Here is a 24922-nt window from a genome sequence, read left to right on the forward strand (position 1 = left end):
GAGGCAGTGGGCTAGCGAAATGTGGCCGGCCCGAACCGAAAGATCCACAGGCGCATGTATGCAGCGAACATTTCAAGTTTCCGGACGACTACTCTGAGAGTATGATAAAACATAACATGGGATTTATTGAACAACCATTACTTAATGGAGATGCAGTACCATCGGTCTTTCTGGTGTCATCACCGACCAGGACACCAGTTCGGCCAGTTGAGAAATCGCCCTCTGCAAGTGTGAAGCGACGGAGGACCAGAAGTAGTGCTCGGAGTAAGAATAAGGTATGTTATGGCGCATTTCCATTGCAGCGGGTAGCCCCGTTTAAACGTCCTTTATCGTCCAGGCCAGGCCAGTTTTTGGTGGGCTTTCCATATAGCGTAGTACCAGCTAGTGGGTATTTCCCCCCAGTTTTTCCGGCCCCATAAAATCGTGGTTCTAGGGCCAGGGACAACGAGGCTGAGTATGCTAAACTAGAGAGGGAATCGCTAGCAAGGGTGGTACTACATGCATACATATCTAGTAATCAAAATCATTGTATCTACTAAGTAGTACTAAGTAGGCTCGAACCTGTATGGCTGAATTCCCCCATCCAATCTCTTCATATTGCTCAAAACTTCGCCATGTTTTCGTGTGTTTACAAAGTGAACGCATGGATGACATCACGACCATCACGTGACTACTGAAAATGGGCAAAATGGCAGCGGCCTGACGGAATATACAGGTTTTTGATAAAAAAGAGCTATAAAATCATTATTTACCGGGGAATATCGCTGATTTCTTCAGGGTATGGTTTAAACATAATGTTTCACTAAATACTGAAGTTTTGATTAATTATCTAATGAGTGGAGCATTCCTTTAACTTTGATTTACTTCAAGATATGTCTTGACTTTCACAAAAACACTTCTAAGTCTGTATCCCAAAAACGTATAAACCACAGTTCAAAACTGCGACAGTAATGTTACTTAGGATGGAAGTTAGTTTAGTAAGCTAGGCTAGGCTTACTAGCGACTGCTTTTTGACTGAAATACAAAGGAGCAGCACAACCTCGCAAATTTGTTGTGTTGTGAATGTGCAGATGTCTCAAATTGTCAACAGTTTATGACTAATGAGGTTTATTGATAGGGGGCGGAGTCTACACTGTATGTCCTTTTCCAGTCCGTGGTGTTCCACAGACGTTAGCCTTAACTTCATCCACTAACATGAGTCGGTGAAGCTTTGCCACTGTTTCTATGAATCTGCCCTAAAGAGGTTTTTATTCTTTGAACAGGGAATACATTATACATTAATACATTATATAAATAGAAATAAAAACATTTTTTTACTTTAGCACCTTACGCAGACAGCCATGGACCTATACTTCCAGACACCACACACATACACTGTTTAAACTTCTGTCCATCGAGATCATGCTCAACCAGCCTTATGAAATTACCAAAAAAGATTGAATCTCAGTTACATTAAGAAAATGAATGATCAGGTAAGATTATCCAATGCATATTTTTGCATGCTTTAGTAAAAGAACATGGCCTCTTGACATTGGAAACATTGTGGATCAGTCGGTCTCCAGCTGCATCTCAGTCCCATAGCTTCATGTACATCAATACCCTGTTAATGACATGTGCCACTATACTCATGTCCATCTAATTAGAGAAGTTCAGGAGGTCCTGTCCAACTCCAAACTGATTCCTCCTGGAAGGAGAAATAAGAAGGGTGAAGCAAATGACAGTATACATCTGAAATTAATCAGGACTTGAACTGAACGGGGGGCAAAGTGTGGCCTCACCCGTGCCTTTTTAAGTATGTGTAATTGGACACTTATAGCAATCTCAAAGCAGCGGCAAAGAGCATCTGCATTAACCCACTGCACCTGGAGTGGAGGAGGCCAGATTAATTAAATAATTTCCCCCATTTCCATCCCCAAGCGTTGTGATCCTTTAATTTCCAACGATCAGAATCCCGGTCCCTTTGAAAGACCGTACGGAAATGTATATGGAAGACAAGCAGGAGGGAGATGTTGGTTTGTCAGTTCACTGGAAGTGATGACTGTGCTCCAACCTTATCAAGCAAACACTTGAGGGCACAACAAATCAAGATTTTTATTGGGGGTAATAAACTCCAGCATCCAATTGGAGATGAAGAGTATATTTACGAGAAATGTTAACGGTGGCATAATTTCCTCTCCAGATGGTGTGATGTTTTGGGATTTAAGGTGATATAAACATATAAATATGTACCTTAAACAAATATTTAATCATCTCTGCCATAAATATGTCAGCAGCAGAAACATTTCTGAACAACTTTATAATTACAGTCCATTTGTCCCTTTAAAATGTACCTACAAAGATATTGACTTCACTGCAAAGATGCCTGCTTTTCACTTGGAGGGTTGTATTCATACCCCAAAATAGCATAAAGAAAGTCTTAAAACAAAAGACATGTGGTTCTATAAACAGCTGCACCAACCAATACAATAAAGGGGACAATGAATTATCATCAAAAAAGGGAAGCATGTTTCAAATTCAAATAACAGCACAGTTTTCTAATTTAATAAATGAAGTTGGGAAATATGCAGAATAAGTTAGAAAAGGAGGGGGAGAATCATTTGGCATGGTGGGAAACAATATGGTGTGGTGAGGGCAGGGGGGGGGATCAGGGATAAACAAACAAACCTTGACAAGGGCAGCAGTGGAGGATCAGCCGGGGAGCAGCGGGGTCTGCGCTGTTTGAGAGGGGGGCTGCCAAGTACCGACCCTGAACTGAGGCTCCGGTGCTGCCTGGCTGCACTAAGCAGTGGCTGCCAGCACGCGCTGATTTATCAGGGGGGCCACGCCAGCCGCCACCTCGCTCTCCCCCGTGCCCTGCCTTTATAAAGAGCCTCCCTGACGGCTCTGATAGTGCAATCAGGGCTACGGCAGAGCCAAGGCAATTTCTCCTTCACTCTTTGATAACCCCGTGCCTTATTGAAAGCCAATAGCAATGGCAGCAACAACAACTCAATTGGAAAGAGTTGCTGCATTTTGAAGGGGGAAAAAGGTTACGCCTTGACAAAATGAGGGGGGAGTGAGGGGATGTCTGTCTCACTTTATGTGAAAGAGGCTTTGTCCTCCAACAGGTGGCGTGATTCCTAAGCCACCAGCGTCCCTCAGCTAGCTCGTCATGGGGACTGTCAAATGTTTTTTTCCTCCATCATTGGAATTCTGTCAGAATGGCTGGAGTTCACATGTGACATTTTGTCATGTTGAGCAATGAATAACCGAGAGTCTGAAGCCATGAGGCTGTGCTTAGAACTGAGATATAATCAGTGCTTTGAGCTGGATGCTAGCATCAGCATGAACACAGGCCTCACAATGACAACATGCTGCTGTTTACCATGTTCACCTTGTTAGTTAAGCATCACTCCAGCAACATTACAGAACAATCATCCCCAGGGACATGAATAGAGTGGTGCAGTAATGAGTCCTAAAGCCCCAGAATTTGTCAGCATTTTACCAACTCCAGTTTCCTCGTCTTCAAGTCGGAGTTTTTTTAATGTGTTTCTGGTTAACTTCCTGAAATAAGGGTCTGTGGTTAACAAAAGCTGGACAGATTCTCACGTTTTGTTCTACAACATCAAATACGTCAGTAAATACCCCACTGATGAATGTGTCTTAAAAACGGAGGTTGCTAACAAGTGACTAAATAAGACTATACTAAACATCATCATGCAGAATAGGATCGTGACGACATTAGCTTTAACTTCTGATGACACAAAAGCTTCTACATTTCACTCAAAACTACAAATGGCTAGAGGAAAAGTCTGGGGGACACTAAAGTCATTAGGGTGCATCTTCTGAGAACATGAATATGTAAAAGTGTCATGACCATCAACCAATAGTCTTGAGACATTTCAATAAAAACAAGAATATCAACCTCATGGTTGCACACAATGCAAATTTAGCAGATCACGAAAGTCTGTGGAATTCATCCTATGGGGACGATGGATACTAATACCATGGTTGAGGATCTTGTCTTAACCATGTCCTTTAACAAGAGCCTGAACATGAAACTGGAGACCTGGTTACTCTGCCATCAATGACTGACTGAGAGGCACACTGTGAAGAGCTTTTGATAAAAGCAGTATTTTAATGCGGCCATTTACCATTTTGTTGTTGGCCATGGTAAAAGTGTGTCCCACTGACACTGCCGTCCCTGAGAGTGTGGCTAAAAAGACAATTTAAGAAAGGTGAAAAAAAGTTGCATTACAACATTGCAAAAAGATGGCCATGTCACCTTGTGGTGTGCGTCGGCAACTGTGTTAAATGTTTGTTGTTAGTTTAGGATTTTATGTTTCACTTCCTGTTTTATTTTGTATTCACCTTGTCTCGTTCCTGTTTCCTTTACTTCCCGCCATCGTCAGTGTCTGCCCCGGCCCTGATTGTTTCCACCTGTGTCCACTTACCTTTTGTATAGTGTCCTGTCTCCCTTTGTCTGTTGCCAGATTGTCTTGTGTCGTTTGCCAAACTCTCCAGCGTTATCCTATTTGCATCTTAGTATCGTTACAGTCATTGTCGCATATGTTGTTATAGTAAGGTAAGATCAGGTAATAGTATTTGACTATTTTATTGTTAGGTAAGCATTAGTGTAGATTCTTTATTGTATATATATTTTGTAATATAACTGCTTTTCAAGTAAAGACTATTTTTGATACTTGAATCCTGTGTCTGCATCCGTGCTTTTGGGTCCACTCCTTGTACACTCGCGACACCTTGTCTCTGAGTTGGAAGCGTTTTGGGACACATATGGGCAATATAATACAAATATATTTGGTCCTTGGGAAGAAGAAAATGTGTATGAACAAAGGAGGATTAAGCGGATATCAAATGGGGATATTTGTTGAAAGATATTTATTTTCAAACACTTCATAAAAAAAAAAAGTGAAAAAATAATTGTTGGTCCAAAAACACTTAATCATTGGAGTGGGTTGAGGTTTTGTGTTGTTGTCACCATGGAGCCATCGCTGACTAAAGTAATTGATTTCTAAAATACAGAATGTCCCTGTTATATCGTTCAAGGCTGGTGTAATTTAATCTGCAGTCTGATGAATTAAACAATACAAAAACAAGTTAAAGGATCTCAATTTCAGACCTTTGCCTTTTATTGATTATTCACAGTTTTCAATTCCAGAAATGTTCCTCTAAGTGGGCAATCAGGTTGTGGCACATATTGGAACACAATTGCACCATTGTTCAAATAGCCATACACTTTCAAAGTAAAGGAGTGCTGAGAATCAGTCGGGAGAAAAACACACTCCGGCAAGGTTAGACTTGGTGGGATACGCGATGTCTCAGAACTAAAGGAATTCACAAAGGTTTCAAACTGTTTTAGAAGATAAAGGAACAGAGGATAATAATTTGTACATCAAGAGGATGCTGAGAAGACGGTTTCAAAGAGGGAACAAGTTCAAAAATATTAATGAAATTATAAAACTGAAGGTATTTAAGAGAGGATGTGAAGGATAAAAGCAGCATGGCGTCAACAGGTTACAGAGGCCAGACTGGGGTTCAGTGAGGAGCTTGCAGAGGATGAGCTTTACAAGAGGATTTGGAAAAGTAGCATTTTATTTTGTTGAGGCTTTAGTATGAGAACACCCACAGAGTGGCCTTTCTCTGAGGTGTCATGGAATGTTTCTGTCATATATTCATCATCACAGAATGTCACTTTAGTTCTTTTGCGATACAGGGAAAATGGCCCTAATAGTTAAACAAAACATTTGCGTGGCCGTCTTGTGATTGACATGTTGTCAGCTCCACAGTGTTGTCCAGTGTTGAGACCTCAATAGTCTGCTGTTTCATGTCAGTACGTTTTGTTTTAAAGCCTGTTTTCATCACAGTAAACGTGAAGTATGCACCGTGCTAACAAGCTAGCTGGTACCTTGCGTTGCTACGCTTGCCCTGACCTGCTCTAACTCCCCACCGGCTCCACCATTTTGTCCAAATGTGGTTACCTCCTGTTAAATATATCATTTTTAGGACCTTATTTAGAGAGTATAATATTTATAAATAAATATGAAATTCAGTCATGATTTGTATAAATATAACAGGCCAAATATGTGTAGCCTATATAAAATATGAAGTATGAGAACTATATGTTGCAATACAGTTTTGATTATTTACAGTATACACAGATGCCTATTGAAAATTACATTTGTAAAATATCAAAATATGTTAAACCCATTTTTATGTCACTTAACTTATAAATGACGGGAGTTCAAATACAATGTGGCCACATTTATTGAAAGGCTGAGATTAAGCAACATCACATTAGAGCAGTGGTTCTCAAACTTGTCCTCTCATTCCCCACTTTGAACAGGTGGGCCTTTTCAAGCCCCACCTGTTCCTCATCGCTCCAATCAAATGGTAGGCCAAGCTTAAAATTGTCAAATGTATCGTTCTATAACAGGGGTCTCCAACCTTTTTTAGGATGAGAGCTACTTTCACAAAAATAAAACAAGTCGTGAGCTACTTTTACTCCTATTTTTAGTTTTTTTGCAGTGTATATATTTAGCACATTTTAACATTATTATATGCTTACCTTTAACCTTTGTGTGCTGTTTGGGTCTGTGGGACCCGTTTGCAGTGTTTACTAAAATAAAATGTATTCAATTTAATTATTTTAACCTGCTTTATTTGGGGGTGGACCTCACCTCCTCTAGGGGGGTCCTCACCTCCTGTAGGGGGGTCCGGGGGCATGCACCCCCGGGAAGATATTTTTTTAAATGTTGAAGTGAAATGCATCAATCTGCTGCACTTTGAGCACAACATGAATTTATGGATACAGCTCTCAACACTCAGATGAAAGACAGCTGTATACTTTTCAATAATCCAAACATCTTTAGAATATGATCACAACCAATCATTTAAACTAGTTTATTCTGATCTTATGTTACCTAGTTAGCATTCTTTCTTTTTCTTTATGCACATTTTACTAATCACTCCCCTTTTTTACTGTCCTATAGTACACATTGGAATGATATCTTACTTTATTTTTTACAATAGGCTATATTAATAATAATGCTCTCTCTCTCTCTCTCTCTCTCTCTCTCTCTCTCTCTCTCTCTCTCTCTCTCTCTCAGAGGCTTGCGTTAACAAATTATAATAAACATAGGCCTATTTGTAAAGTGGGGGGACACAAACGGGATTTCGAAAAGTGTTCGGTGGGCCGCTGGCTCTGGCATAGGTGGGCCGTGGACTTTCACAGCGCCGATAGCGCATCCGCCGCCACAAACACCCGCCGTTGCGAGGCTCCAGCGGCGGCTCCGGCGGCGCTATGAAAGTCCACCGCTGTTGCGAGTCTCCGGCTGTAACAGTCCACTACCACCCGCGAGGACCAAGGTTCGATCGCCTGTGGTCCAAAACATTTATTTAAAAAAATAACAATCTCCCGTTCATCGCGTCCATTTGCGACCCATCACATCTCTGTGGGGCGCGCCCGACACTTTGAGAAACGCTGCATTAGACGAATATTGCATGAAGTTACCTGTAAAGTCAGTGTGGTTCACTTGAATATTACAGTGTGTTGGTACCTGTAACCTGTTCATACTCGCATTTTAGACTCTGTTACCAACTGTATATCTGTAGACTTGGTATGTCTTAAATGTCCGGTTAGGATGTATTAGAACAAAATCTAAAATGAAAATTGTAAATAAGCAATCTGTATGTAAAAAACCACCTGTATGTAAATTGTAAATAAGCCATCTGTATGTCAAATATGTCTTATATGTCTTATATGTCTTAAATGATATGATGAATTGGAAATGGGGGACCCTGATGTAAACAAGACGAAAGTCTTTCTCTGGTCTGCATCCCCTTAACAATTGTATGTTTGAGCTGTACTGTACTGTACCCAATATACAAGCTGTTAATAAACTTTTCAATCAATCAATCAATCAACCCCCCCCCCCCCCCCCCCCCTCCTCAGGGGCCGGGCTGAGCACTGATCCTCAGTTATTCCACATCTCTGTGAACGGGCTGTCCTGCGGTGCAGCGGCCGCTCTGAGGTTTGATCGACTTCAGGGGCCTGAAGGTCGCAGCACAATGCTTCTGAGGCGGAAATCCCTGGTCTTATCAGCCTGACCTTCAGGAGCGCTGATACTCCTGATTCCACAAATACTGCCATCCTGAGCTTCCAAAACAACCCCGCTGTGGATTACTGTTCAGGAATTCTGTGTAACAAGAGAACAACATCATGTCTAATGAAATAACTCCTGTTCCTCAGTGACACTAACCTGTTCAGTTTCATTTCATTAACAACAAAACTGTGCATGAATACATTTGCTGATACAGCTCTGGTTCAGGATTTAACTACGCTTTAACCGGTTCTGATGTTAGACAAATGCAAAGTTGCAGCTTATAAGTTCCTTTGCAGATAAACCATTCATGCTAATAAGATCATTATGATGACTAGGTTCAAATATACAATATTGTGTATGAGAAATACACATGTCAGTTACTTGATGTTCATAAGGTCTCCTTATTAAAAATAGTGCATATATAGTCCTTCTGTTTGCAATACATTTAATATACATTATATAAGATATATTATTTGGGCATTTCTTTTTAGAGCAAAACTATTTTTTTTTCACTCTTATTTGATTCAATTTTCATCAATAATAAGCCATATCCTTATAGCCTTATTAAGGCTGTATCTATATATTATTAAAACAGAGACATGCTATTGTGTTTCAATAATGCAATAACAAGATTTCAAACTTAGTTATTGGCAAACTGGAGGACACTTCAAATTCTAAATAATTTATCGAATTTCTATTTCAAGCAGTGTTGTCCTCACATTTGACTCTTATCAGCAGTGATGGTTGTGGCAGTAATATGGGTCACAGATTCATTCTAACACTCGGTCCGTTCTTTGGAGCAGAGTGAGCCGCTCCAGCCAACGCACTCTCACTCCCTAAGCGTCCAGGAGCGACGCTTGGTCAGGGTCCCGTGGCGTGCAGTTGTGACGCGCCGAGTCTCCTTCAGCTTCATAAACTGACGCAAAGAGCTTTCAACTGATTGCAATGTATTCCCATCGGCGGCGGTATTTGACGCTCATGGAAGCACCGCACCCGTTTATGTCGGCGGCTCTTAAAGGCAATGTGAGCGTCCATTCCATTACATTACATTACATTGCATTTAGCTGACGCTTTTATCCAAAGCGACTTACAATAAGTACATTCGACCAGGAAGACACAACCTTGAAGAAAACAGAATCATATAAGTACATCAGGTTTGATAGAGCCAAACATTTCAAGTGCTACTCAACTGGCTTTAGGTAAGCCAGTCCTTTATTAGTATAAAAGTGCTTTGTTAATAATTCTATCGCTCGAAGTGGAGTCGAAAGAGATGAGTTTTCAGTCTGCGCCGGAAGGTGTGTAAGCTTTCTGCTGTCCTGATGTCAATGGGGAGCTCATTCCACCATCTTGGAGCCAGGACAACAAACCCACGTGTTTTTGCTGATGGGAACTTGGGTCCCCCTCGCAGCGAGGGTGCAGCGAGTCGTTTGGCTGATACAGAGCGTAGTGCACGGGCTGGGGTGTACGGTTTAACCATGTCCTGGATGTACGAAGGTCCAGATCCATTCGCAGCATGGTATGCAAGTATCAGTGTCTTGAAGTGGATTCTAGCAGTTACTGGAAGCCAGTTCCCATTGGATAACGGAGAATTGTAACCTAACCCTAACCCTAACCCTACTGACGATTGATTTGACAGTGATATCTCCACTACTCATCAACTCAAAAACACCAGATTACCTTTGTTAATTAAACGACATTGATAGTGTATCGACCCTGTATAGGGTGCTGAGTGTGTCACTCAAGCATCCCCCGTCTCTCTGCCAATCACAGAGCTGCACAGTGATGCTGGTCTGGGTGCGGGCCAGTGGTTGGGGGAGCAGACGGGGGAGGGCGGGGACGTTGTGACGTTGACCCTATATATGGGTGTGAGTTGGGGTGTAGAGTGGGTGTGAGGATAAACCTGCAACCTAACATGTAACCTGTGTCCGTGTGCGGACAAAGGAGTGAATAAACCCCAATAACTTGAAGCCTGTTTCTGACTCCCTTTGTAGAACGCTACAATAGGTTTAAATTGTGTACAATGCTTTTGTGTTTTTCCCCTTCAATTCTGAGAAACAACTTGTTTTCTCTGAAATGTGAAGTGCCAAACACTCACACCAGCTATTGTTGTGACGACGCCTGTCCGCTTTGCGACAAACTCTGTGATTTATTTTCAAGCTCTGGGATTGGATGTTGGAGTGGCAGTGCGCCAAGGTTACCCCGAGCGTCAAGCTCTTTGAAATGGAACGAAACCACGGCAGACTATTCAAAACTGGACTTGAACGCCCCACAGAACTACACATGCTGGCTATTGTGTTTCGCAACATGTTCTCTATGGCACGTCTCTACTGGGAATTGTAGTTTAAAAAGACGTTTTCGTTTTCCCCAAAATTAGAAGTTGCTAGTATTAAACTGTGTACAGCCCTGGAGGTTTAGGCGATAGGAAACACATTGGTGTGTGCACATTTAAAACATATAACTAATAAATGGGTGAAAATCGCTTGTATCCATAATGGGCAGCATTAATATATACCCACATGACAGCTCATTGTTACTTTGTAATTCTACTCCACTACAATTCAGAGGTTAACCTGGTATTTTTACTCCGCTACATTTATTTTAGTTACTTTGCAGATTCTGATTAATGATGTGAAATATAAACTACCCTTAAAGCAGACTTTAGTTACACCTGAGTAAAATTCAGGGAAGGTGATTGTCAAGTGCCAACAATCAGGAGAGATATTTGATAGTTGGTGCTTGAGAAGACGAAACATTTATCTGCAGATCCCTATAAAGTATATTCATTACTCGTTATTCTCTACTAATAGTTCATTAAAAACTGTATATAATTGCTATTTTGCACATCCCTTTCAAGATTTCAAGATTTTCTAAGGTTTATTGACATATCATATACACAACTACGGTGTAGTTATGCAACAGTGACATTACAAGACATCTATCAATATGTGTGTACCTCCACCATTAAACTGTCATATTCTGTACATTTCTTATTCTATCTACATACATAAGAGTATAATTAATATGTATAATATCAGTTAAAATAAGTGCTTCAACATAGTTAACATCGCAGGAAAGCAATATATTAGACGTTAAGTACTTTGGGGGTATCTATCTACTAGGGGTGTAACGGTTCACAAACATTTCGGTTCGGTACGTACCTCGGTTTTTTGGTCACGGTTCGGTTCGGTACGTTTTCGGTACAGCAGATTTTTTTTTCACAGAACAAAACATATATATATATATTTTTTAAATTATTATTAAACTGTGAATTATGTATTCACTCAAATAAATACAAAATATAATAAAATAAACATTAAGGTGCAGCATTTCGATGAACTGAAATAATCTGTATTTGAACTTTACTGTAGGCTACTAGTACTCACAAAACATAAACTATTAGTTTTGGGTTTTTAATTATTATTAAACTGTGAATATTCACTCAAATAAATACAAAATATAATAAAATAAACATTAAGGTGCAGCTTTTCGATGAACTGAAATAATCTGTATTTGAACTGTACTGTACTAGTACCTAAGCAGCCAGTTTGACATTAGGACTTGCTTGTCATTGTATTTTCATGTTTTTTTAAAGAAAGATGAACCTGTCCACATTGCTTGCCGAAAGGGCAGATCTGCTGGCACTAACAATGTCTCCTGCTGTGGATAACACCCTCTCGCTAGGGACAGAGGTAGCAGATACAGCCAGGTAGCGCTTTGCTAACATGGCAACATAAGGATATTTGGCGTTTGTAATAGCTTTGGCTCGGTCTGATCGTTTTGCGAGTGGTGGAGGCTTAAATGCTAGCGGGAGTTGGGTTTGCACTTCAGTCTTTTTTCTTTTGGTACCGGTGATATTCACGTTCGGGTGATGCCTTTTCAAATGAGTGTGCAAGTTTGATGTATTGCCAGCCGCGTAACCAATATTAATTGAACAATGCCGACAAACAGCTTTGGTTCGGTCCACCTGTCTTTGTCCTTCATCCTTGTACGTAACTGCGAAACCAAAATGTTCCCAAACCGGAGACTTCAATGATGCTGGAGGATTTTCGAGCTCAACTTTATCTGCGTTCGCCATTAATTTTCGACAGTTCCTCAAATTACTGACTACATTTGAACGCATCCCTCTGACCAGCTCTCATAGTATGCCTCTCATCCAATGAAATGACTTGCTCGCTCTATGACGCGTTGAACCCAATGTGAGCAAATTACTCTGAATGCTGCGACGCAGCACCTAAGATTACTTCCAAAAAGTTGTTCACGTTCTCAATTTTTTACGTTTAACGTTATATTCGTTCGGTACACTTCGGTACACACCTGTACCGAACCGAAGGGCCCGTACCGAATAATTTCGGTACGGGTACGTGTACCGTTACACCCCTACTATCTACAGATAAATATTAAGCCTGACAAAGTTTGTTTCTTATTTGAAAGAATACCTTAATCTAAAGTATTCTTTAATGTGTTAATAAAGGTTTATTAGTTTGTCTGTTTTGCACATCCTCCTATTAATATCTTTGTACATCGTGCACTAAACTGTTTTATTGTAGAGATCACTTATAGTATCTTCTTGACTTTTTATATTCTATATTTCTATCATTGACCTTCTACTATCCCCCTATGAAAGTATGTACTCTTAATATTTGTCTCATCAAATAACATTATTCAACAAAAATAATTCAATAACGTGCTTTAACCACTAGGCGGTGCACACAAGGTACACACAGCATACTAATAATAACTTTGTATTATTAGTGTAGAACACTTATGTATGTATAACATCTGAAGATGTGTAGTTGTATTCATGTTTTCACATAATGTTACAGGATATTGCTATACTATTTCTCATGTTTTACTTCTACACATTAATATCTGATTTGTGAAACATCACAGACAGAAAGGTATATCCATCGTTTAATGGTAAGCTATTGAAATTGTGATTCCATAGATGTGTCTCCCATCACCCAAATCCCCTGACTATTCTCTCAACTCAGTATTTACATTCTTATATTCAAAGAAAATCAGTAATATCTTTAAAAACATGCATTGTGGCTAAAACATCCAATCAGCGAGCTGAGGATCTTTCCTACGTCTGTTTCCGGTATTGTTCCTGTAATGAGAGTTCACATTTCTGCTACATTGAAGGGTGGAATTCACTACACATCTTCAGAACATCATTTGCTTCAGATAACTCATAGCAAATAAAGTATACAAATATAAGTAATACAAAGATAAAACACTGGCATGTAATTTACGTTAGAATAAATAGAATGGTTTTGAATAATAGATGAGAGTCACTTTTTTTGTATGAATTTATGTTTCATCCAATCACAGAGCTTGTTGACTTATCACGAGGTTTGGAGAACACTTACTTCCGGGTGTACAATTCTCCGTTATCCAATGGGAATGGACGCTCACATTGCCTTTAAGAGCCGCCGACATAAACGGGTGCGGTGCTTCCCTGAGCGTCAAATACCGCCGCCGATGGGAATACATTGCAATCAGTTGAAAGCTCTTTGCGTCCGTTTATGAAGCTGAAGGAGACTCGGAGCGTCACAACTGCACGCCATAGGACCCTGACCAAGCGTTGCTCCTGAACGCTTAGGGAGTGAGAGTGTGTTGCTCCAGCAGATATGAGAGTGCTCAGCCTCGCTTTACACCACTTCCTATAACTTTGGCATTTTGTAGAAACAACAGCTTGTCACTGGTGGAGAGGTGTTTTTAATCCAGCATTTCTGACTGCACTTCTTAAACAAGTGCAACTGAAATCTTTCCAAGTCTTTCCCATACCAGCTGGAGCAGGGCTGAGAACACTGAATGAGCCTCCTCATCGTCAGAGCAATGCTGAGTCACCTCCACAGGACGATAGAGGAGTGGAGATTCTGCAGTATGTCTGTGCACATTTTGAAAGGCTCTATAATGTCAAATATGTATGAATGGATGTGTTGGTTGGAAGAAAAATCAGCCATTGTGAAGATCAACTTCATGTTTCTCTTATATGAAGCAAAGCGTTTGAAGACTACAGATGGAATAAAGTTAATGAGTAATTTAATGTGGGTCAAATAAATCAATACACTCCATGTAGATGATGTAATAAATGAATAATTCATTACTGCTAGTTTTAAGATGATTTTCTTAAATTTGTAATAAATAGACCCTTTAAATGTGAAATGTAGAATTTAACTTAGTGGATTTACCCAAGTACTGTGCTTGAGAACAATACCAAGGTCATTTATATTTGTATGATAATGTATCCTTTACTCCAACACATTATGGAGGGAAATATTGTGCTTTTATATTCTACCAAACATAAATCAACTATCAAATTATAATGGAAATTACAGGCAATGCTTCCCAGCAGTATTTAAAGTAAATTCAATCATTTGAACACCGCCCCACCCCCACCTACGGTCAGCAGAAAATAATTAAAATAATCATTCCAAAAATATGTATAAAATATAGGTTAACATTTATTTTAAGATCATGTTTAGTGGTCTCTACATTGCTGCTTCGGACTGCATTAAGCTGGGCTGAGCGATGTGGGGCAAGCCCCTCTCTCACTGTAGAAATTAACATTTACTGTGAAAACTACACTGTGCATGCTCAGAGTATTTTTGTATTCAATGTTATTCAATAATATAATACATATTCCATACTTTATGCTAATACTTTTGTACTCTTTACTTGTTAAGTAAGATTTTAAATGCATAATGTTTTGTTTCTTTTACTAAAGTTATAGGTTTGAATACTTATTCCACTATTGAAATGAATCCATCAATGTACCCCATATTTAAACCAGGGCACCTTTTTAATATTGTTTGTCTGTTTATTATTTCTTGTTTGTATTCATAATGAGGGTTTTGGCCAAATGTGTTGCCCCTTAATATTAAAGAAAACAAGAAGTTAAGTTCATGGAAGTAAATGTCACTATCCACTAATGATGCATCCAATTAATGTTTAATTAAAACATTTGTGTAGTTATTGTCAATATCCATGCTGGGGTGAAATATGATGTGGCCATGTGTTGCATGCATGATTGCATTCATACCCTGCTTTTTAATCCAATATGGTGAATTGTTGCACTGATAATGTGTTCATTTGTATTGTTCCCACACAGGACATTTGTGTCAATGCTATAGACAGCAATTCATGTGAGAATATTTCCAAGGTCAGTGCATGTTTCAAGTTTTCATAATTACTTGTAATTTGGCAAAGAGCAGCATCTAAAAAACATTGATGACAGTGTGCTTACAAAGAAAATATATCTTCAAACATTTGAACATATTTGTTTGCAGTACATACTGTACATGTTACACCTTACACGTATGTATCCAAAAAGCTAAATGTTCAGTGTTTTGAAAAAGAGCATTAGGTGACTTAGAACTTGAGCTTAAAAAGTTGTTGGATAAATGTATTAAGAAAATAAACTGATATATGAATGTTATAAAGTATTCACATTGTTCCTGTTTCTATTGAAGTTCTCTCCAAATTTTCCAAAGAGCAAATTGATGAGCCCCTTAAAAAGTAATTAGGCCCTTCATGGCGTGAGGTGGACGGGGCTGATGGAGCCCTATCCGGGGCCGCAGCGCAGCTGTTGATTTGCAGACTGGGGGCCGTGCATTGTGGGGGCTTTATGGTCCCTTTATGGTACGCCAAGGGACACCTGCATGGGCGATATGTTGCCTGGGACATTTTTCTCTCTCCCACTCTGTGACTCCTTTGCTTTTGTATCATTAGCGGAGCAAGGGAGCCGTGAATCACTCGTCTCACCCCCCTGTCCCCCCCATCTTTTTCAAGCTCCCCCAGCCCTCCCTCCTCGAGGGTGCTAAACGGCTTGACAGAAGGGTGCCCAGACCGTTGGCAGTAGCCATCGACTGGAAGGGAGAGCTGCCAGCAGTCCTTGATGGATAGGCTCATTTTCCAGCCGGCAGCAAGTCTCGGCGAAGCATCCGTGTCATTTGTAATGTCAGCCAACAAAATGTAATCAAACATTCCAGCGGTTTAATCACAGAGGGCTGCTCGAGAGATGATTGTAGTGTCAATATAATGCTATTTCATTATCTGTTTGTATTTTATATTGACAGTGTCAGATAAACAGTGTGGAAAATTAAGATTAAAAATATGGTAATTTCATTTCAATCACCCCGGCTACAGTTGCTGGCCCATTATGCGATTGATTACTTCTGAATTAAATTTGGGGCTGAATGTAAAGTTTAATCTTCTTTCTTCTCTGCAATTCAGCTCCCCAAAGGCCTCTTAGTAAGTAAGTACCCATTTCATTTGATCTTTAATGAAAAGTAATGGCCCAAATGAATTGTATAAATCAGCTGTCATGTGCACCTAGTTGACATTCTGTTTCTTTTCCCCTTTCATTTTTAATCCCGCTCTTACACGTGCAGTATTATGACCCAAAACTGCAGGCCATGCCCCTCTACAGCTATTTATTTGTCTTTTATACGTAAGGAATATTGAACTCAGTCGTGATTCTCATCATACTAATATTTGTTGTTGTATTATCACAAAGTTTGGTCTTTTTTTCTTCTTTAATCCAGTAAAGTGAGATTTTATTTTTTATGAAAACTGAAAACAAGGTAATGTAGAAGCATTCTGAAGTGAGGGAAATGAAGAGTAGTGTTTTATAGCCTAGAGTGCCACTTTACGGAGAAAACGCAGCCTCTAAAGCAGCCGGGGGGTGATAGACATTTTAATTACATGGTACATTTTGATATTTTCTCTGTGCCCGGGAAGAACTCTTAAGCGCTGTCGTGTACTCCAGATTTGGCATTTCTTTCTCCCCGTTTCTGCGGCTATACTGTATGTGGAGTGACACAACTGTTAACGAGAGCTCAGCAGAAAAGAAGGGGTTGAAAAAAGGAGCTCCTCTTTGTGAGTCCCATTCAGTGCGATTTGTCCCCTTTGTAGTCCTAATTATGTGCCAAAGTAGGATAACAGAAGTTCTCAACTCGGCCATTATGCCAGCACAAAAAAAGAGACGCATACAAGAAGCTGATCACTTTGGAATTAGCAAACATGATACTATACGAGGAGAAAAAAAATCATTAATACCGTCAGGGATTAGAGGTTCTGATTAAAGGGTAGCTTCTACCGTATGCAAATTAGTGATAGGCATTTATCAGCGCCTGGGCAAGCTGTCTTAGCTGCAAAGCCACATATGTTTTTTAGCTGATTACAAAACTGCTTGAAGTTGCAGGCTTCTAATGGAGGGGAGAGAGAGGGAGAGAGGGAGAGAGGGAGAGAGGGAGACAGACAGAGGCTGTGAGGCAACTCATTTCCTTTTGGCCAAATTCCCACAATCGCTCTGAGCATTTGCCTTAATTCCCTCCTTTATTAGCTGCATTCTTTTGTATAAAATTAAAACATTTCTCAAGTGAGCATGAGCGTGCTTGTTTTATTTTTTGTGATATATTTCTCATCAGCAAACATATTGTATTGCACACAGCTTTTTTATTTTTTTCGGCACTGTATCACCATAGCCTTGATGCTTTCTCCCTGAAAGAGCCCAAGTTGAGAATGGAGAATATAAGGGCAGAATTAGGGGAGAATTTGTCAGCAGTCAGCCATTGTGCCAGGGTCTCTGTGTTGTTATATGTCCTTTCATATGGAGGTGAGCCCCTTTGTGTTAACAAAGAACATGAGGATGAAACTGAGCTCTGTGCTCTGATAATGCGTTGCTAACCCAGCACCCCCTCTTCTCCTTCAGGGAACGCTTTAATTTATGCTTTTTCATCTCCCTGAGCGCAGCACTGTTAACCTGCTCTGTGCACGACTGATGCAGGAGGAAGCTCTCAGAGACGGCAGACTGCTGCGTCAAGTCTCCTCTCACCATCACATCAGGAAGCTTGATGCACCCAACTAAACATTCCCCCAACTGGGAAATCACATGATTGATTTACCATTTTTACATAATAACACAAATATTACGTAAACACATTTCACAACTGTACTAGGTTAGGTGAAAGCAATAATTTAAAGTTGAACCTAATCTTTTTTTATCATTTTATTATAATATTATTGCTTTCAACTAACCTAATACAAGGATGTGAAATCTGTTGACATAATATATTTAATGACATTTAGTTTCAGTTTTTTCAGTGCACAGGAAGTGCTGTTTTGTCTGGTTGCTAGGAAGGCACTTCCCATCACAATTTATAGTGCTCATTTGATCAAAGTAGGTCACTTCTGACTATATACTGTAGGTCACAGCAAGTAATCAAACACAATGCTAAAGGATCAGGGACACAAGATACATTTCAAAGTGTCGTCAGTCTCACAAAGTGTGCCTTTTTTACATTAAAAATAAGCATATCTCACCAGTTGAGTGTATTTATTTCTATTTATGTATTAGTTTAACCAACAGGGATAGTTCACATTAATGAACAGTTATGTAGTTCTTGGATTGTTTCAAATGTTGTATAGTTTCATCTCCACTTTATTTTAGAAGTCAATATTAAACTGTTTACTGTTACTTTGCAGATTCAGGTCATAAGATGAGAGAATACGATGCATTGTCTTCTAATGTAATTGCTCTACATTATATAAAACAGTTAGAACTAGCTCTCCGAACATGTAATGGATCAGTAATAATAATCAACTGAATGAGATATACAACATTATATGTACTGTTTGGTTAGCATTAGTATAGCTCTAGAATGGCCTGAGGAGTTACACAGTCAACAGTGAGGCTGAAATGTAAAACAGTAAGACAGCATGCTGCATTATTCCCTGTGAATCCCTCATATCAAGTTGCTGTGGGTCATTTGAGTGCAGCATGCAGTGATGCGCTCTGCAAATGGAAACTACTAAACAGAAAGGGAATCACTGAATACAAATACAATGAAAGACTATTGCTGAAAGAAAGCAGAAGCAAAAACAAGATTGATGAAATACTTCAGGATAATAACAAATAAGAGACTTGTTTTTTCATTTGTATCTACTGCCAGTAAGAATGTCAGTACCTTTGTGTCACAAGAGATTCTTCCTACTGTATGTAGCTGCTTGGCTTTATTGCTAATCTATGCTAACTGAACTGATCAAGAGCCCATATGAATGGTAAATAAAAACATATTATTTTTGTTAAAATAATGTTCATGTTCTTCCACACAGAGAATAACGATTAGGGTACATCTCGTCCATGAGTGGACCACATATAGTGGTGAGTGGTGGCTTTTGTGTTCTGAAAAACCATTACTATTCACAGTGGACCAATAATACTGCGCAAAGCAATGATTGAATAAATGACATTGTGGCAAAGAAGCCATGTAATTGAAATATCTAGATAAGGGTAACAGTGACTCTCTAAATGACATAAAATGATGAAGACAAAGAAAATGCTGGGTCCAAAGATGGCCAAGCGGTTGCCTTGAACAGTCTACAAAGGGAAGGCCTAAATAGCAGAGCCATAGAAAAACGCTGAAAAGACTATTGTTGCTTTTCAATGCAGGCTCTATCTCTCAAGGACATCTAATTAACAGACAACAGCTGAGTCCATTTCAAATGGTAATATTTGTTCTCTTAAATGCATCATTTCAATTCCTTATTGCTTACTTCCACAGACATTAGTCCAGAGAGGGTTTTCATGCTTTATTTAATACACTCTATATATTGTTGGTGCTTGTACAGGCATTCCTCTCTGACCTCTTCAATGTACAAAAGAGAATACACAGTTAATGAAAGGAAAGTATTTAGACATGCTTTTAATCTTTGGTTCATCAACATGTGTAAATGACACACATAAGTATAGCGCATATCATTTATTGTATAGTCCAAAATGCAGCCTGATAAAAAGGAATACATTGCTTAACCAGAAGTGTATATGTATAAGATCAAGCGATTTCAGTTGAGATCATTCTGACGTGTTAGTCCTTTGCATTGCACAAAACAGGTAAACATGCTTGCGGCGATATCAAACAGCTACTTTATCGAGTCAGCAGAACAACTGTGCACATGCTGTTTTTCCACTACCAGGTTTAAAGTTAATACAACCTTCTTATTTTTTTAATGAAACATAAACCAGTCCTGTGTTTTTCAAAAAAGGATCAAATTGGCTTGGGACATATTTATGGAAACCGCATCAAATGTTAAGCCTCTGAGTGTGTATATCCAACTGCAGCATCTAGATGCTAATACTAATGCTAATGTGAAGGACCTGTTTGAAACTTGGGGCACTACTAAGGAGAAGACATTTCCTTTTTGTTTTCTTTCTTTTAACGCACTTTTATAACAGCCATGATTGCCTTACACAACTTTAAAATATTTGGGAGAACCTTTTGTGCTGTTATGTTTGTATTTTATAAAATATTGGGCAGATGTCAGTTAGACTAACAAGCTAACAATTGTTAAGAGGAAGCTAGATAACCTAGCCTGACCATATAACATTTGAAAATGTGTATACTATACATTACTGTAGGGAAAGTTAGCTCAAATGATATTGTAACATAGATGCCCACCCTTTAAGTAAAGTAATAAAGGTTTTCTATCTCCTCTTTGCTGAAAATTACAGATCTGATCACGAACAGAGTGCTAAGAAAGAATGAAGAAAACACGTTGCAGTTAAAAAAAATGGCGTATGTTTCACATTTTGAGTGCATGGTTAAAAAAAGAAATTGAACCATGTGTATGCCTGCTGTGATATTCCTAGATATCGTTAGATATAAGACCACAGGTCATGTGTGTACCTGATTTGTTCCCCCCACACACAGACAGTGCTAACTACTCACACTGTGCATGCATCGTTTTGTCTTCCCATGGGGACAATCTGAAATCAATAGCAGCTATGTTAAAGATGTAGCTCGCCATCTGAGCTGTCCTCCTCTCGTCTTCATCACTGGCTTCCTGCCTTTCTCTCTCAACACCCATCACCCCTCCCTCCTCAGCCCGATGTTCCCCATGCTCCTAACAAGGCACAAATTGTTTAAGACAGTGAGAGTAGGTGAAGTGTGTCCAATGTCCTCGGGTGATTGTATGCGGAGGAAGAGGAGGTCAGAGTTCAGACAAAGACTTGATCCAGCCCTTTAGTTTGCAGGAGGGGAATGGAGTGTGCTTAAATGTCCTGGGAGTCGTTTGCCTCTTGATTTTGGAATCAATGAAGAGGGTGAGGAGGGGGGGGGGGTTCTGTGGCAGAAAATGGCATTAGAGTTAATGACCAAGTTCGTCCCAGAGGGGCAGTCCATATTAAAGCTATTCCAGCAGTGACAGCACTCACCACATGACCTGACTGATTAATATCTAAACGGTGCTCAAATAGGAATGACAATAAGTGTCAGTCAGTGTTAAAAAGACAAGTATTATTCAGCTGTGTTTGGACTGTTACTAGAATTACAGCAAGACTGGCTAGCTTTGCTGTTTAGTTCATCTCTGACATTTTCAAAACAAATGTCAGAATATTGTGAAGAATGTCAAGACTCTAACCAACTCCAAAGATATTTCATTTACAATGTTACATGAAATCTGAAAAGCATAAAAAGGAAATACCAACTATCAAATACGAACTATCAAATACTTACACGTGTTTCTAAATAAATGATTTGAAAATATATTATTATAAACTAGTTTCTCAGAGATTTAATCAACTCATTGATTCAATGTTTTGGCTATATGCAATACAGTAATGTCACACATGCAAGCCATTGAAAAGCCATTTAAATAAAACACATGTGTTGTTTTACAGTTAAATCATATGAGCTTCAATGGCTTAAGAAAAAGTAAAAATATTTGATGTTTATGTCTTTATGCTTTTTACGTTTGCACCACTAAACACAAAAGCAGATCCCTTTGTAAACCTACTTGGAACTGATTCTGATTTCTGATACACAAAAACATGCTTTGGGGCTCAGGCATTTTCCAAAAGCTGCAACTGTAAGTAAGAGAATACAAATTCCGAAAAGGAAAATCTACTTCAAATCATAAGACTTAAATAAAATAGCTCAACTTCCTGAATGTGCACGTGTGACAGGAGTTCATCACCTGCCGGTAAAGTAAATGCCGGTATAAAAGTCTTTGAGGATTGTATTTCTTACCTGCCTGTCTGTGGGTCCGAACGGTCCTTCAAACCACTTTCGGGACCTAACCACTAGTTGAAAAACTGCTATTATGTGGGCCATTGTTCTGAATGCTGATTGTATCGCTGCTGTGCGCCAGCAGAAGCCCCATCTGATATTCCCCCCCCCCAACGTCTGCCGGGGTGACGAGGGGGCAAGGCCAAATCCCACGTGTCCGGCTGGAGAGCAGATTAAAGCGCTCTGAAAAGCCGCACACTGCTGCCCGCAATGAGAAAAATAATAATGTGGACATGGCCTTCCCTTTATGACGGTAACAACACATTCTCCAGAGACCAATCTTTTTTTATCAATTCCAAAGAGTGACAAACAGCGCAAAGCCAAAGCCAGGCTTGTATGAGAGGATGTATGGAGTATTTATGATGCTTGTGCGTGTCAGAAGCCGCGATGACAAAAGCAGTCAAACAAACTTATATTACTACAGTATCTGCCGCTTCCTATCTAAACACTGCTCTGTGGATTTTTCATCAACATGAATGAAGCACTAGCTGTGCCATACAGGCACATCTGAAGACAGTAGAAAAAATGCAAGAATGTTGTGAATTGGTATTATATATTATTAAAGCCAGATATCATAAAAATATGCAGTATGCTTTGATTTTTATATTTGTAAAGGTCCCATGTCTTGGCCATTTCTACTGATCATAATTCCATTGTTGAGGTCTAGATTTATATTGTTCAATGTTCCAAACTCACATTGGTTTCTCACAGCATCTCTGTATAGTCTGTGTATTCACTCTCTGTCCTATTTTTGCATAAACGAAACATGACATGACGATTAATGAAAAAAAGAAAATACATATTTATATAATCTTAAAAATAAACATAATATTGTGTAACTTATTCAGGGACTCCCCAGTGCCCCAGACACATATTAGTATAAATATCAGAAGTATTCATGGGGCCTAAAAATTGCTTTTAGTTCAATCATTTTACATGTTTGTTTTTGAAGAGTAGTTTTTATTGAAGTGTTTAAGCAGAAGTCAGTTTACATGTCATGTGACTACAACAACAGATTGGGGAAATACAGTTACCAGATGGAGCTGCACGAAATCTGATATATTGCTGAAGTGATGTCACTGTATCGGATGGGATTGATTTAAGAGGAGTTGTTGTGTGTGAGGAGTTTGAAAGATGTGAGTTTAAAAGACCTCTGAATCCCCCTCCTCATCTTTGCTTTAGGAATTAGTTTCTTTCACACCAAAATCTCGACCCAACAATCGGTAGTTGAGTTGCATTGTGGGTGAAGATATTGACCCGAAAGAATTAAGCATGAAAAAAGAAGATATCTCAGTTTTAAGTGCTCAACTCTCTTATTGAGAATACTCTTTAACATGTTAGCAGTATTTTAAGGTTTGAGGTAGAGCTTATTTTACTTTTATGTTTTACTTTCCCTTATATGCTTTTGATTAAATATATCAAAATGTATCGTATTATCCTCAATGTCAGAAATCAATCTATTTGACTTTGGAATGAAAAGTGAAAGAGAGAGACAGAGTGTTGCACTTTGTGGTGAGCACAGAGACTTCAATAGGAAAAAGAGCTGTGGAAAGAAATTCCAACTCTGGTTCAGTTCTTAACTCTGAACAGTCGACCAATCACGACGTCAAGTGGATGCCTAGTCAGCGGTTTTGGAGACAGGCCTCCCAATCTGTCCCTATAGCAACCATCTACAGATGACAAAAAGACAATATGTTTGTTGGAAATATCACTCACTCTCTTTATCTGTGATATTTGAGGCAGACAGCTTCAAGAAAGCAACATTTCTAACTTTGATTTATTGGACTAAATGTTCTGCTATGTTCCTGATCAAATGAAATAATAAACGTCATGTATGATGATGAAACTTGGGAGGTCCTTTGGATAACAGAGAATCATTCATTCTTAGAGCTCTTGGCATATCAGGTGATGTAACAACATATGTGTGTGATATTTAAAGTTGTTAAATGTCTATTTGTCATTATCAGTAAGATAAGCCAAAACCATTTAATATCCTAATATCAGTGTGTGTGTGTGTGTGTGTGTGTGTGTGTGTGTGTGTGTGTGTGTGTGTGTGTGTGTGTGTGTGTGTGTGTGTGTGTGTGTGTGTGTGTGTGTGTGTGTGTGTGTGTGTGTGTGTGTGTGTGTGTGTGTGTGTGTGTGTGTGTGTGTGTGTGTGTGTGTGTGTGTGTGTGTGTGTGTGTGTGTGTGTGTGTGTGTGTGTGTGTGTGTGTGTGTGTGTGTGTGTGTGTGTGTGTGTTGAGGTTTGTGGATCCGCACTAATGTGACAGTTTGAAGATTACACTGACCACGCTTTGTATCAGAATGTTAGTTCTTGGGAGAGCTTCAGCAGCTCGTAGAGTATACAGACTGATCCTCAGTGTGTGTACAAGGGTTAGAAGTGTGTGTTAGGGTGATACATTCTAACAGAGGAGGGACACGTTTTTGCAAGTTGGAAATAAACATCAAATTTTTACAAAATAAGATGAAAAATCTGGTGTCATTTTCTGTTTTGTGTAGCAGTGATGACGTATTTCTGAAGGCATACCCGGAGATTAGCATAGCAAGGGCTCCCTCCACTAAAAGCCAATAGGATGTTTCCATTGCAGAAAATAAGATTTGTTGCAAACACACATTTATGATACTTACACGTCTTTTCCATCAGGATGACCTCCACTTATTTCACGGTTTAGTTAAAAACTCGATTCTGATTCTGAACTTGGATTCATGATGGAAAACTGTCTCTAGAAAAGAAACAAGGGCAATAAA

General features: G+C 39.3%; 1 long non-coding RNA gene across 1 annotated transcript; it reads left to right on the forward strand.

The window, feature by feature from the left end:
• The first annotated feature begins 231 nt into the window (after window positions 1–231).
• On the forward strand, window positions 232–18342 carry LOC117559072. The gene is made up of 4 exons (XR_004570920.1): window positions 232–275; window positions 15217–15267; window positions 15897–16362; window positions 17821–18342. It is a non-coding gene; the product is annotated as an uncharacterized LOC117559072 (long non-coding RNA).
• The last annotated feature ends 6580 nt before the right edge of the window (window positions 18343–24922 follow it).

Source organism: Gymnodraco acuticeps, unplaced genomic scaffold (assembly GCF_902827175.1).
Source record: "Gymnodraco acuticeps unplaced genomic scaffold, fGymAcu1.1, whole genome shotgun sequence".
NCBI classification, from domain to species: domain Eukaryota; kingdom Metazoa; phylum Chordata; class Actinopteri; order Perciformes; family Bathydraconidae; genus Gymnodraco; species Gymnodraco acuticeps.